This window comes from Oryctolagus cuniculus, chromosome X, assembly GCF_051225735.1.
Source record: "Oryctolagus cuniculus isolate XC-2025 breed Fujian yellow rabbit chromosome X, ASM5122573v1, whole genome shotgun sequence".
NCBI classification, from domain to species: Eukaryota; Metazoa; Chordata; class Mammalia; order Lagomorpha; family Leporidae; genus Oryctolagus; species Oryctolagus cuniculus.
This window is the reverse complement of record NC_142888.1, coordinates 6,757,556-6,768,136: the sequence shown is the minus strand read 5'-3', so window position 1 is coordinate 6,768,136 and position 10,581 is coordinate 6,757,556. Positions and strand designations below refer to the sequence as shown.

Genomic DNA, 10,581 nt, shown 5'->3' with positions numbered 1-10,581 from the left:
ATATCTTCAAAAAATCTCCAGTGTGGGAGCCAGCATTGTGGCACAGAGGATTAAGGTGCTGCTTGTGATGCTGGCATCATATATTGGAGTGCTGGATCACGTCCTGGCTGCTCTGCTTCTGATCCATCTTCCTGTAATTGGACCTGGGAAGGCAATGAAAGATGGCCCAAGTTCTTGGGCCCCTGCCACCCATGTGGAGGCCAGGATGGAGTTCCTGGCTCCTGGCTTCAGCCTGACCCAGACCTGGATGTTGCAGTCATATGGAGAGTGAACCAATAAGTAAAAGATTTCTCTCTCTCTCTCTCTCTCTCTCTCTCTCTCTCTCTCTGTGTGTGTGTGTGTGTGTGTGTGAGTGTGTGCCCCTTTCAAGTATATAAATAAATGAACCTTTAAAAATCTCCAATCCGTGAAAAGTACCTTTATATCTTTTGCAGTCACTAGATCTCTAAAAAGTAAATATTATGTGAAATGCTTTAAATTATGAAATGAAAATGGCAACACCTACAAAAAATAAGCTTTAGCATCATATCCTCCAGACTTACCTTACTGTTAAAAACAAAACAGGGGACCTTTCCTTCCGCGCGGTTGGAAGAGGAAGCTTGTAACACAGTAAGTGATGGACAAGTCAGAAATGGACCCTCTTGACCACATGACATCTGATGCAACTATGGAAATTGATAATGAAAGTGATGACAGTTCATCTGGTAGCAGTGTGTTTAAAATTCAATGTGTTCCTTCCTCACCTAATTGGAGGCCAAAAAACACCATTAGAAAACCTATTCATTCATCTAAAATTGTCGAAACAACAGATTCTTCAAGTGATTCATCTGTAGAACCAAGACCATTGACACTAAAAGCACTTATTGCAAAATTTAAGAAAAAGAAACGTAAAAGGAGAAAACAGAAATACAAGGCAACAGGAAGGCCAGTAGGCAGGCCTAAAGGACGGAAAAACACTAAAATATCACATGTAGATAAAAACCAATTTAAAGACAAAGGACCTAGGTTCTCATTTTTAGAATCAGAGAATGGAACTCAACCATCACCTTGGAGGAAAATTTTAACCTTTGAGCAAGCAGTTGCAAGAGGATTTTTTAATTACATTGAAAAACTGAAGTATGAATATCACCTGAAAGAATCTCTGAAACAAATGGATGTTGGTGATGATTTAGAAAAGGAAGATCTTGACAGTCGAAGATACAAGTATTTGGATGATGATGGATCTATATCTCCTATTGAAGAATCAGTAGCGGAGGATGAGGAAGCAGCACACCCTGAACAGGAGGAATGTGATATCAAATTGGTTGACAGTAGTTGTTTCATAATAAATTCGGAATTCCCAAAACTGATGAATGTGAATTCAGAACAGAATGTGAAAGAAGCCGTTTCCTATAAAAAGAGAGCCTCAAAAGTCAAAAACACTGCACAGAAGATGGAACCTCCTGAAAAGGAGACAGCAACAGGAAACTCAATGAAGGTAAATGATGAACAGGAAAAGTGACTCTTCACAGAAAGACAAGACTAGAAACGATAAATGTGGACAAATGCCAGTCTGATGGTGAATAAATTCTTAAATCCAAAATCATCTGAGAAAAAACTGAACAAGTTTGTGAAAAAGACATCTTTGGGAAAAGCTAAGAAATGACACTACCTAAATAAAAGATCTTGCTCTTAAAAAAAAAAAAAAAAAAAAAAAAAAAAAAAAAAACAGGGGAGCACCAAGATGGCGGAGTAGGGAGGGAGCTTACTGCTCTAGTCTAAGAGAAAATAGTTTTTAAAAAGTTGAGAGAGTGAAGTCTCAGTGAAGAGTTGGGGAGAAAACAACATAGGAAACTCTATGCAAATTAGAGGCACAAGGTGGACCTACATGGAGGGTGTGGACACCCTCAACAAGACTCCAGCAGCTGAGAGCCTATGCAACAGCATTGGAAAGTGAGGTGAGACCAGACCGCAGCAGCCCAAGCCACTGGCGATAAAGCTGCAGGAAGAGCCTAGAGGGAACTCAGCTTGGAGCCCCATGGGGGATAGCTTACCTGCCAGACCAGAGGAGAAAAAACAAAAAGGAGAGACATGTTTCTCTCTCCTCGATCACTTTACAATGGCTATTTGTAATTCATTCTTTGAAAAATGCTTGTTCATATCCTTAGCCCATTTCTAAATTGGACTGTTTGTTTTGTTGTTGTTGAGTTTCTTGAGCGCTTTATAGATTCTGGATATTAATCCTTTATCAGATGTGCAGTGTGCAAATATTTTCTCTCATTCTTCAATTGCCTCTTTAATTTGTTTAGTGTTTCCTCTGCTGTGTAGAAGCTTCTTAGCTTGATGTAATCTCATTTGTGTATTTTTCTCTTTATTGCCTGTGCTTCTGGGATCTTATCCAAAAAGTGTTTGCCTATGCCAGTGTCTTTCAGTATTTCGCCTACATTTTCCTGTAGTAATTTGGTGGTTTCAAGTCCTAGGTTTAGCTCCCTGATCCATTGTGAGGTGATTTTTGAATATGGTGTAAAGTAGGGGAAACAAAACTTTCTTAGCATTCCTTTGCACAACTATGTTTCCTTGCTGGGCTTTCCGTTTCAAATGATATCAAAGTATGTCCCAAGAAGAGATGCCTTGGAGAACAGCCAAAGACCTCATGAGTTGTTGGTTGATACTGCCTTCCATCATTTGTTTCTCTCCTCACAAAATTAAGTTCATATGCAGATTTATGATTGCTTTATGCCACTTCTTGATCTTGTGGCTATTGGTAGGGCTAATTTATTGAATGTTGGTAAGGATAATTTATTGAATGAAGGGATAATTTATTGAATATTGATTTGGAAATAATAGCATAGTGAATTTTCTCAAATTTGCCTGCATCTTCATTCTCAGTAATCAAGATCTATTACAAAAATGGGGAGAGCATTAGAGGGGTAAAAAAGACTGATTTCTATGAAAAAATCTGAGGAATGAAGAAAGTATTTTATTTTCCCTGGAGGTATCTTTGCTTATTTCCTTAGCTTTATCTCTAGCCACTCCACATTTCCCAAATCCCTGGTAAAGGTTAGGTTTTTTGTCCACCTACTGCATTAAACTTCATTGTTTCCTATGTGATCTCAACAGAAATGTCATGAATTATGCCAAGATAGCTTGTGGTCATAGGCACAACCTCAATCTTAGTTTAAGTGTCCTTGCCATCTATTGCATGTGTGCACCTCTGTTTCTGAATGTGATTGTCAATAAGGTATGTAGATGGGCTTATTTTATATTTACAACCCTGAATCACATGCAGACCTTCAGTACTAACTGGCAGTCTGACTGTACTTCCCTAAGGTCAAATCATTCTTTAAGTTTCTAAGATGATATATTATCCCATTACCTCCTGCCTCAAACCCCCAATATCTTGTGTCTACTCCTCACCTAGCTGATAGTTTGACTTCTAATTTCACTGAAAGATCAATCAGAAAGAGTTCTAACTTCCACATCCTTTACTATGACAGTTTCTGATTTCATTACATCTGTACCCATATATTTGACTGCCTTCTCTCCAGTTACAAACTGGCTGATAATTGTGTATTGTCACCCATATTCTTCTTACCACTCAAGAAAAATGCTTTGGTAACTTTCTTCCTTTTCCCTTGCAGTGCCTGTTCTGCTATCATTATCATTGGCATGCAAACATGCTGTAATAGCTTCAATAATAAAAATTCCACTTGTTTCACCATTTTCTGAACATTTTATTGCTTTATTTTAGATCCAGTCTTTGAAAGTGTTCCCTATACAATCTTTGCTTCTTTTCTTCCAACTATTATTTGAATCCACTGCAATATGATTTTTTTCATTAGTATTTCACTTAAATGTGGCTCGTTATGCTGCCTCCACATTGCCAAATCCAATGTCAGTCCTCAATTTTCATATTTCTGGAGCTGTCAGCATCATTTATGAAAGGTGATCATTCTCTACTTCATGAAATACTATCATCACATGGCTTCTGAGACTGGCTTTCAATCCCTTTTTTGATGCTTCTTTGGACTCTATTGTTTTCTCATTTCACATTTCTATATGTTGTAATGTTCCAGCATCGATCTTTAGATGCCTACTCCTGTCTATCTGCACTATCTTCCTAGGTGATTTCATGCTTTAAATACAATAAATAGGCTGACACCCCCCAAATGTCACCAATCCCAAACTTCCCCTGAATTCCAGTCTCATATCTATGTTAAATTATTAATGTTCAAAATATTAAATTGGACAATATTGAAATGTCAAAAGATGAACCCTAAATTTCCCCTAATCCCCAAGACTGCTTTCTCCGGTGTTTTTTTATCTCAGTAAAAGAAGCCGCTGTTCACACATTTCATAAAGTCACAAAAGTTAGAGTCATCTCATACTTTCTCTCTCACATGCCACATCTAATTCATTAGCAAATCCTGTAGATTCTACTCGTACTCATTTCAACACTTACAGCACAGTTAAAGTCTCAGCCACCATAATGTCTCACCTAGATTACTGAAATAGCCTCCTACTCTGTCTTCCACCTTTCACTCTTACCCTTCAACAGTTCCTTCTTCTACAGTTTCCAATATGATCCGTAAAAAAATAAGTCAGTATATATCATTCTCTTCCAGTGATTTCCCATTGTACTTAATAATAATCTCCAGTCTTTACTGTGGACTACAAAGCCCTTGATTTTACTGTCTCTTGACATGTCTCGGACCTCATTTCCCAACACTGGCTCTCATATTAACTGAGATCAAATCACATGCTGGCCTCTGTCTCTTATTCTAACACATCAAAGATGTTCCTACCTCAAGGCCTCTGCTCAAGGTATTCTGTTCTCTGTCAGAGACTGTCTTCCACAACATCTTAAAAGGCCTCACTTTGTTCAGGTCTTCACTCAAACATCACTTCCTCATTGAGGACTTCACTGACAACCCTACCTTATATGGTATCAACCATAACTCTTCTTATTCATTGGTTAACTTTCCTTTTATGACACCACTAATTAACATTATACTACACATTCATCAACATTACTTATTTTGTACACTGCTGTATTTCTAGTACCTAGAACAGCAATGTAACCTATTATGTTCTCAATAAATGTTGTTGAATTGATTAATCAATAACTTTCTGAATTACCTTGGATAAGAGGACTGTTCTTATTGTAATAGAACATGAACAACCTATGGAGAAAAGGTACAGAGGATCATCTGTTTTCTTTGAGTACTAGGTTTATCTCTCTAAGTCATAATGGGGATATGTGGGCACCAGTGGGTCTTCATTTACAAGAATTTTAAATTAATTAATTAAAGTGTAAATTAATTTAAGTTTATAAATAATAAAATCTATAATCATTGGACATCCTCACATTAAGGATTCTCACTTGATGCAACTCATAACCTGAATGAGCTCTGTGGATTTACCATTTTAAACATGGCTAAGAAAACACAAGTATTACAAACAATTACTGATTCAGATTTTAAAACAGTAGTTCTTAGCATGTAGGAGATCCTCTCTCATTCTTTCTCTCTTGCTCTGCCTTCCAAATAGATGAAAATAGTCAATAAATATACTTTTAAAATAGTAGTTTTGTCTTTAAATGAAGGAATGATTGATCTATATTTAAATATTTATTTATTTGAAAGGCAGAATTACAGAGAGGGAGAGAGGTAGAGAGAAAGGGACAGAGAGGGAGAGAGAGAGATCTTCCATCTGTTGGTGGACTCCCTAAATGGCCTCAGTGGCAAGGACTGGAGCAGGCGGAAGCCAGGAGCTTCTTCCAGGTTTCCCACATGGGTGGCAGGGGCCCAAGAACTTGGGTTATCCTCACTGCTTTCCCAGAACATTAGCAGGGACCTGGATTAGAAGTCGAGCAGCCGGGACATGAACAGGTGCCCATATGGGATGCTGGCATCTTAGGCAACAGCTTAAGCTGCTCTGCTACAACACTAACCCTGGAATGATTGATCTAATACCCGATAATAAAGAAATCTTACAAAAATGTTAAAACTTTTTAAAGAAAGATTTGCCATGTTGATTGTACTAAAGGGAGTGTTTACAGATATTTTTCTTCTTCTGATCAGAGCTACCAGGTCTTCTTCTTCCATAACCTGGTTGCTTGCATGCCAGGAATTGTTTCTCCACAAGACCAATTGAAGATTTTTCAACTAAGCTCCAGTACTGATGCTCTTTCTTCAATTCACAGGAGAAGAAAGCTAGGCTAATACATGGGACTTTGCCAATGTTTTAATTCCACCTATGAATTTTTGTCACACTGGCTGCTAACAGTGCCAGCACATGACAAGAATTATTGAAGTGGTAGCAAATGAGGACCAGTGGAGTACTTTAGAAACTCTTTTAATGAATATCTGTGGTTGTGGTTGTATATTGCATACATGTGCCATATTTACTTTGAGTCAAACTGCTTCTAGTTCACAAGACAGTGTTAAATATGTCAGAATTTCATGGTGTTTCTCAAAAGGCTTTTATTCCCAGATGCTTCACCATCTGAACCAGATTGACAAACTCCCCTCACAGAGAAATAAACTAAAATTTACTGACACCATATTTTCTCCTGTTCTTTAACAATGAAAATATTTTTCCATCAGACTTATTTTGAATTCTGTCTTGAGGAATACAAAAGACAAAGATATTGACCATCCTAAAACAGAATTACATAATCCAGCAATTTGACTATTATAGTTCTTTCTTGATACCAATTATAATTAATTATAATTAATTAATGTAATTACTAATTACCAAAGGAAAGATTCTTTCACTTATATAAGTATTATTGATTTAAAATCCCACCTAGGGGGAACTAAATGGTACTAATAAGAAGCTGAGCTGTGATTCTATATTTGAGACACTAAAATATATATTTCCTGACTAGCCATGCTCATTAAAAGTCTAAGTTAAAAAAAAGAGTGTAAATCATCCACTTTTTTATAATTTATTTTGCAAGGAATATGAATTACATCAGTACAACTGTAGGAGTATAGTTATTCTTCCCTCCATACCCACCCTCCCACCCACACTCCCACCCCTCCTCCTCCTCCCTCTCCCCTTGCCAGTCCCATTCGCCATTAAGAATAATTTCAATTAACTTTGTACACAGAAGACCAACTGTATACTAAGTAAAGATTTCAACAGTTTGCACACAGACACAAACACACACAAACACCAAAAAAGTAAAAAAAAAAAAACTGTTTGAGAACTAGTTTTACTGGTAACTGATATATTACAACTCATTGAGGACAGAGGTCCTGCATGGGGAGTTAGTGCACAGTGACTCCTGTTGTTAATTTAACAATTGACACTCTTATGTATGACGTCAGTGATCACCCGAGGCTCTTGACAAGAGCTGCCTAGGCTATGGAAGCCTTTTGAATCACAAACTCCACCAGTATTTAGACAAGGCCATAAGCAAAGTGGAAGTTCTCTCCTCCCTTTAAAGAAAAGTACATCCTTCTTTGATGGTCATTTCTTTCCTCTGGTGTCTCACTCACAGAAATCCTTCATGTAGAACATTTTTTGCCACAGTGTCTTGGTTTTCCATGCCTGAAATGCTCTCATGGGATTTTCAGCCAGAACAGGAAGCCTTAAGGACGGATGCTGAGGTCAGAGTGTTACTTAAAGCGATTGCCCTTCTTATGAGTCTGCTGTGTGGACTGTTTCCCATGTTGGAACATGCTCTCCTTTTTAATTCTATCTATTATTATAAGCTGATACTTGACCCTGTTTATATTAACTCTTTAACACTTAATCCTACCTATGTGTTCACTTGACCACTTAGTATGGTCACTTTAACACTTAAGATAGCATTTTTACCACAGAGCTAAATGGAATTTGGAGTCCCATGACAAGATTTTAAACTGTACCCTTAGAAGTAAGTCTGTAGGAATGTATGTAGACCTATCCAGCTCTACAGTTAGAAACTTCCTCCTCCCTCTCTTAGTCCCACTCTAATTTTTTACTGAGATCCATCCTCAATTAACTTTAAACACGTATGATTAACTCTATGTTAAGAGTTAAACAAATAGCCCGGCGCCGCGTCTCAATAGGCGAATCCTCCACCTTGCGGTGCCGGCACACCGGGTTCTAGTCTCAGTTGGGGCGCCAGATTCTGTCCTGGTTGCCACTCTTCCAGGCTGGCCCTCTGCTATGGCCCGGGAGTGCAGTGGAGGATGGCCCAAGTGCTTGGGCCCTGCACCCCATGGGAGACCAGGAGAAGCACCTGGCTCCTGGCTTCGGATCAGCGCGGTGCGCCGGCCGCAGGAGCCATTGGAGGGTGAACCAATGGTAAAAGGAAGACCTTTCTCTCTGTCTCTCTCTCTCATTGCCCACTCTGCCTGTCAAAAAAAATAAAAATAAAAAAAGTGTTAAACAAATAGTATGAAGAAAAAAATCAAAAAAATTAAAAAAAAAAACCATTCCTCGATAGACAAGAAAAGGGCAGCTCAAGTCATCCCTTCTCGAAGTGTCCATTTCACTTCTACTCTACAGATTTATTTATTTTTTTTTTGACAGCCAGAGTGGACAGTGAGAGAGACAGACAGAGAGAAAGGTCTTCCTTTGCCGTTGGTTCACCCTCCAATGGCCGCTGCGGCCGGCGTGCTGTGGCCAGCATGCTGCGGCCGGCATGCTGCGGCTGGCGCACCGCACTGATCCGAAGCCAGGAGCCAGGTGCTTCTCCTGGTCTCCCATGGGGTGCAGGGCCCAAGCACTTGGACCATCCTCCACTGCACTCCCGGGCCACAGCAGAGAGCTGGCCTGGAAGAGAGGCAACCGGGACAGAATCCGGCGCCCCAACTGGGACTAGAACCTGGTGTGCCGGCGCCACAAGGCGGAGGATTAGCCTAGTGAGCTGCAGCGCCGACCCAGATTTGGTTTTAGGTGCTCTGTTAGTTCTCACAGATCAGGAAAAACATATGGTATTTGTCCCTTTGGGAGTGGCTTATTTCACTAACTATGATATTTTCCAGATTCCTCCATTTGGTTGCAAATGACCGGATTTCATGTTTTTCCCACTGTGTAATATTCCATAGTGTACATATCCCCTAATTTCTTTATCCAGTCTTTGGTTCATGGACATTTAGGTTGACTCCATATCTTAGCTATTGTGAACTGAGCTGCAATAAACATGGGGGTGCAAGATAACTCTTTTATTTACTGATTTCATTTCCCTTGGGTAAATTCCCAGGAGTGGAATGGATGGATGATATGGCAGGTCTATAGTCAGATTTTGGAGATAATGCAATACTGTCTTCTATAGTGGCTTTACTAGTTTACATTCTCACCAAAAGTGGGATTAGGGTAGCTTTTTCCCCACATCCTTGCAGGCATTTGTTGTTTATAGATTTCTGTATGAAAGCCATTCTAACTGGAGTGAGTGGAAACTCATTGTGATTTTGAGTTACATTTCCCTGATGGCTAGTGATGCTGAACATTTTTTCATGTTTCTGTTGGCCATTTGGATTTCCTCTTTTGAAAAGTATCTGTTTAAGTACTTTGCCCATCTCTTAAGTGGGTTGTTTGTTTTGTTGTTGTGGAGTTACGTGATCGCTTTGTATATTCTGGTTATTAATCCTTCACCAGTTGCATAGTTTGCAAATAATTTCTCCCATTCTGTCAGTCGCTTCTTCACTTTCCTGAGTGTTTCTTTTGCTGTACAAAAACTTCTCAATTTGATGGCATCCCATTTGTTAATTTTGGCTTTGACTACTTGTGCCTCTGGGGTCGTTTCCAAGAACTCTTTGCCTGTGCCCATGTCTTGCAGGATTCCCCCAATGTTCTCTAATAATTTGATGATTTCAGGTCGTAGATTTAGATCTTTAATGCATGTTGAGTGGATTTTTGTGTAAGGTGTAAGGTAGGGGTCTTGCTTCGTACTTCTGCATGTGGAAATCCAGTTTTCCCAGCAAAGTTTGTTGAAGAAATGTCCTTGCTCCAGGGATTGTTTATAGCTCCTTGGTCAAATATAAGTTGGTTGTAGGTGTTTGTATTGATTTCTAGTGTTTCTATTCTGTTCCATTGGTATATCCATCTGTTTTTTTTTCTACCAGTACCAGGCTGTTTTGATTATAACTGCATTGTAGTATGTCTTGAAATCTAGTATTGTGGTGCCTCCAGCTTTGTTTTTATTATATAAGATTGTTTCAGCTATTCGGGGGTCTCCTGTGTTTCCATATGAATTGCAGCATCCTTTTTTCTATATCTGAGAAGAATGTCTTTGGTATTTTGATTGGTATTGCATTGATTCTCTAGATTGCTTTCAGAAGAATGGACATTTTGTTGATATTGATCCTTCCGATCCATGAACATGGAATATTTTTCCTTATTTTTGTATCTTCTTCTATTTCTTTCTTTAATGTTTTGTAGTTCTCATTGTAGAGATCTTTGAGAAACTTAGTTAAATTTATTCCAAGGTATTTGACTTTTTTGTAGCTATTGTAAATGAGATTGATATCAGAAGCTCAATCTAAGCCTTGGCATTGTCAGTGTATACAAAGGCTCTTGATTTTTGTGTACTGATTTTATATCCTGCTACATACCAAACTCTTCTATGAATTCCAATAGTCTCTTGGTGGAGTCTGTTGGATT

General features: G+C 38.8%; 2 pseudogenes across 1 annotated transcript; both read left to right on the top strand.

Annotated features, from left to right (window-relative positions):
* Positions 1 to 566: 566 nt before the first annotated feature.
* LOC100338939 (TATA box-binding protein-associated factor RNA polymerase I subunit D pseudogene) lies at positions 567 to 1,576 on the top strand (annotated as a pseudogene). The gene has a single exon (XR_016228118.1). The product of XR_016228118.1 is annotated as a TATA box-binding protein-associated factor RNA polymerase I subunit D pseudogene (transcript).
* A 1,530-nt stretch (positions 1,577 to 3,106) lies between these two features.
* The window catches only part of LOC108178681 (small ribosomal subunit protein eS21 pseudogene), a 49,497-nt pseudogene continuing 42,022 nt past the window's right edge, over positions 3,107 to 10,581 (top strand).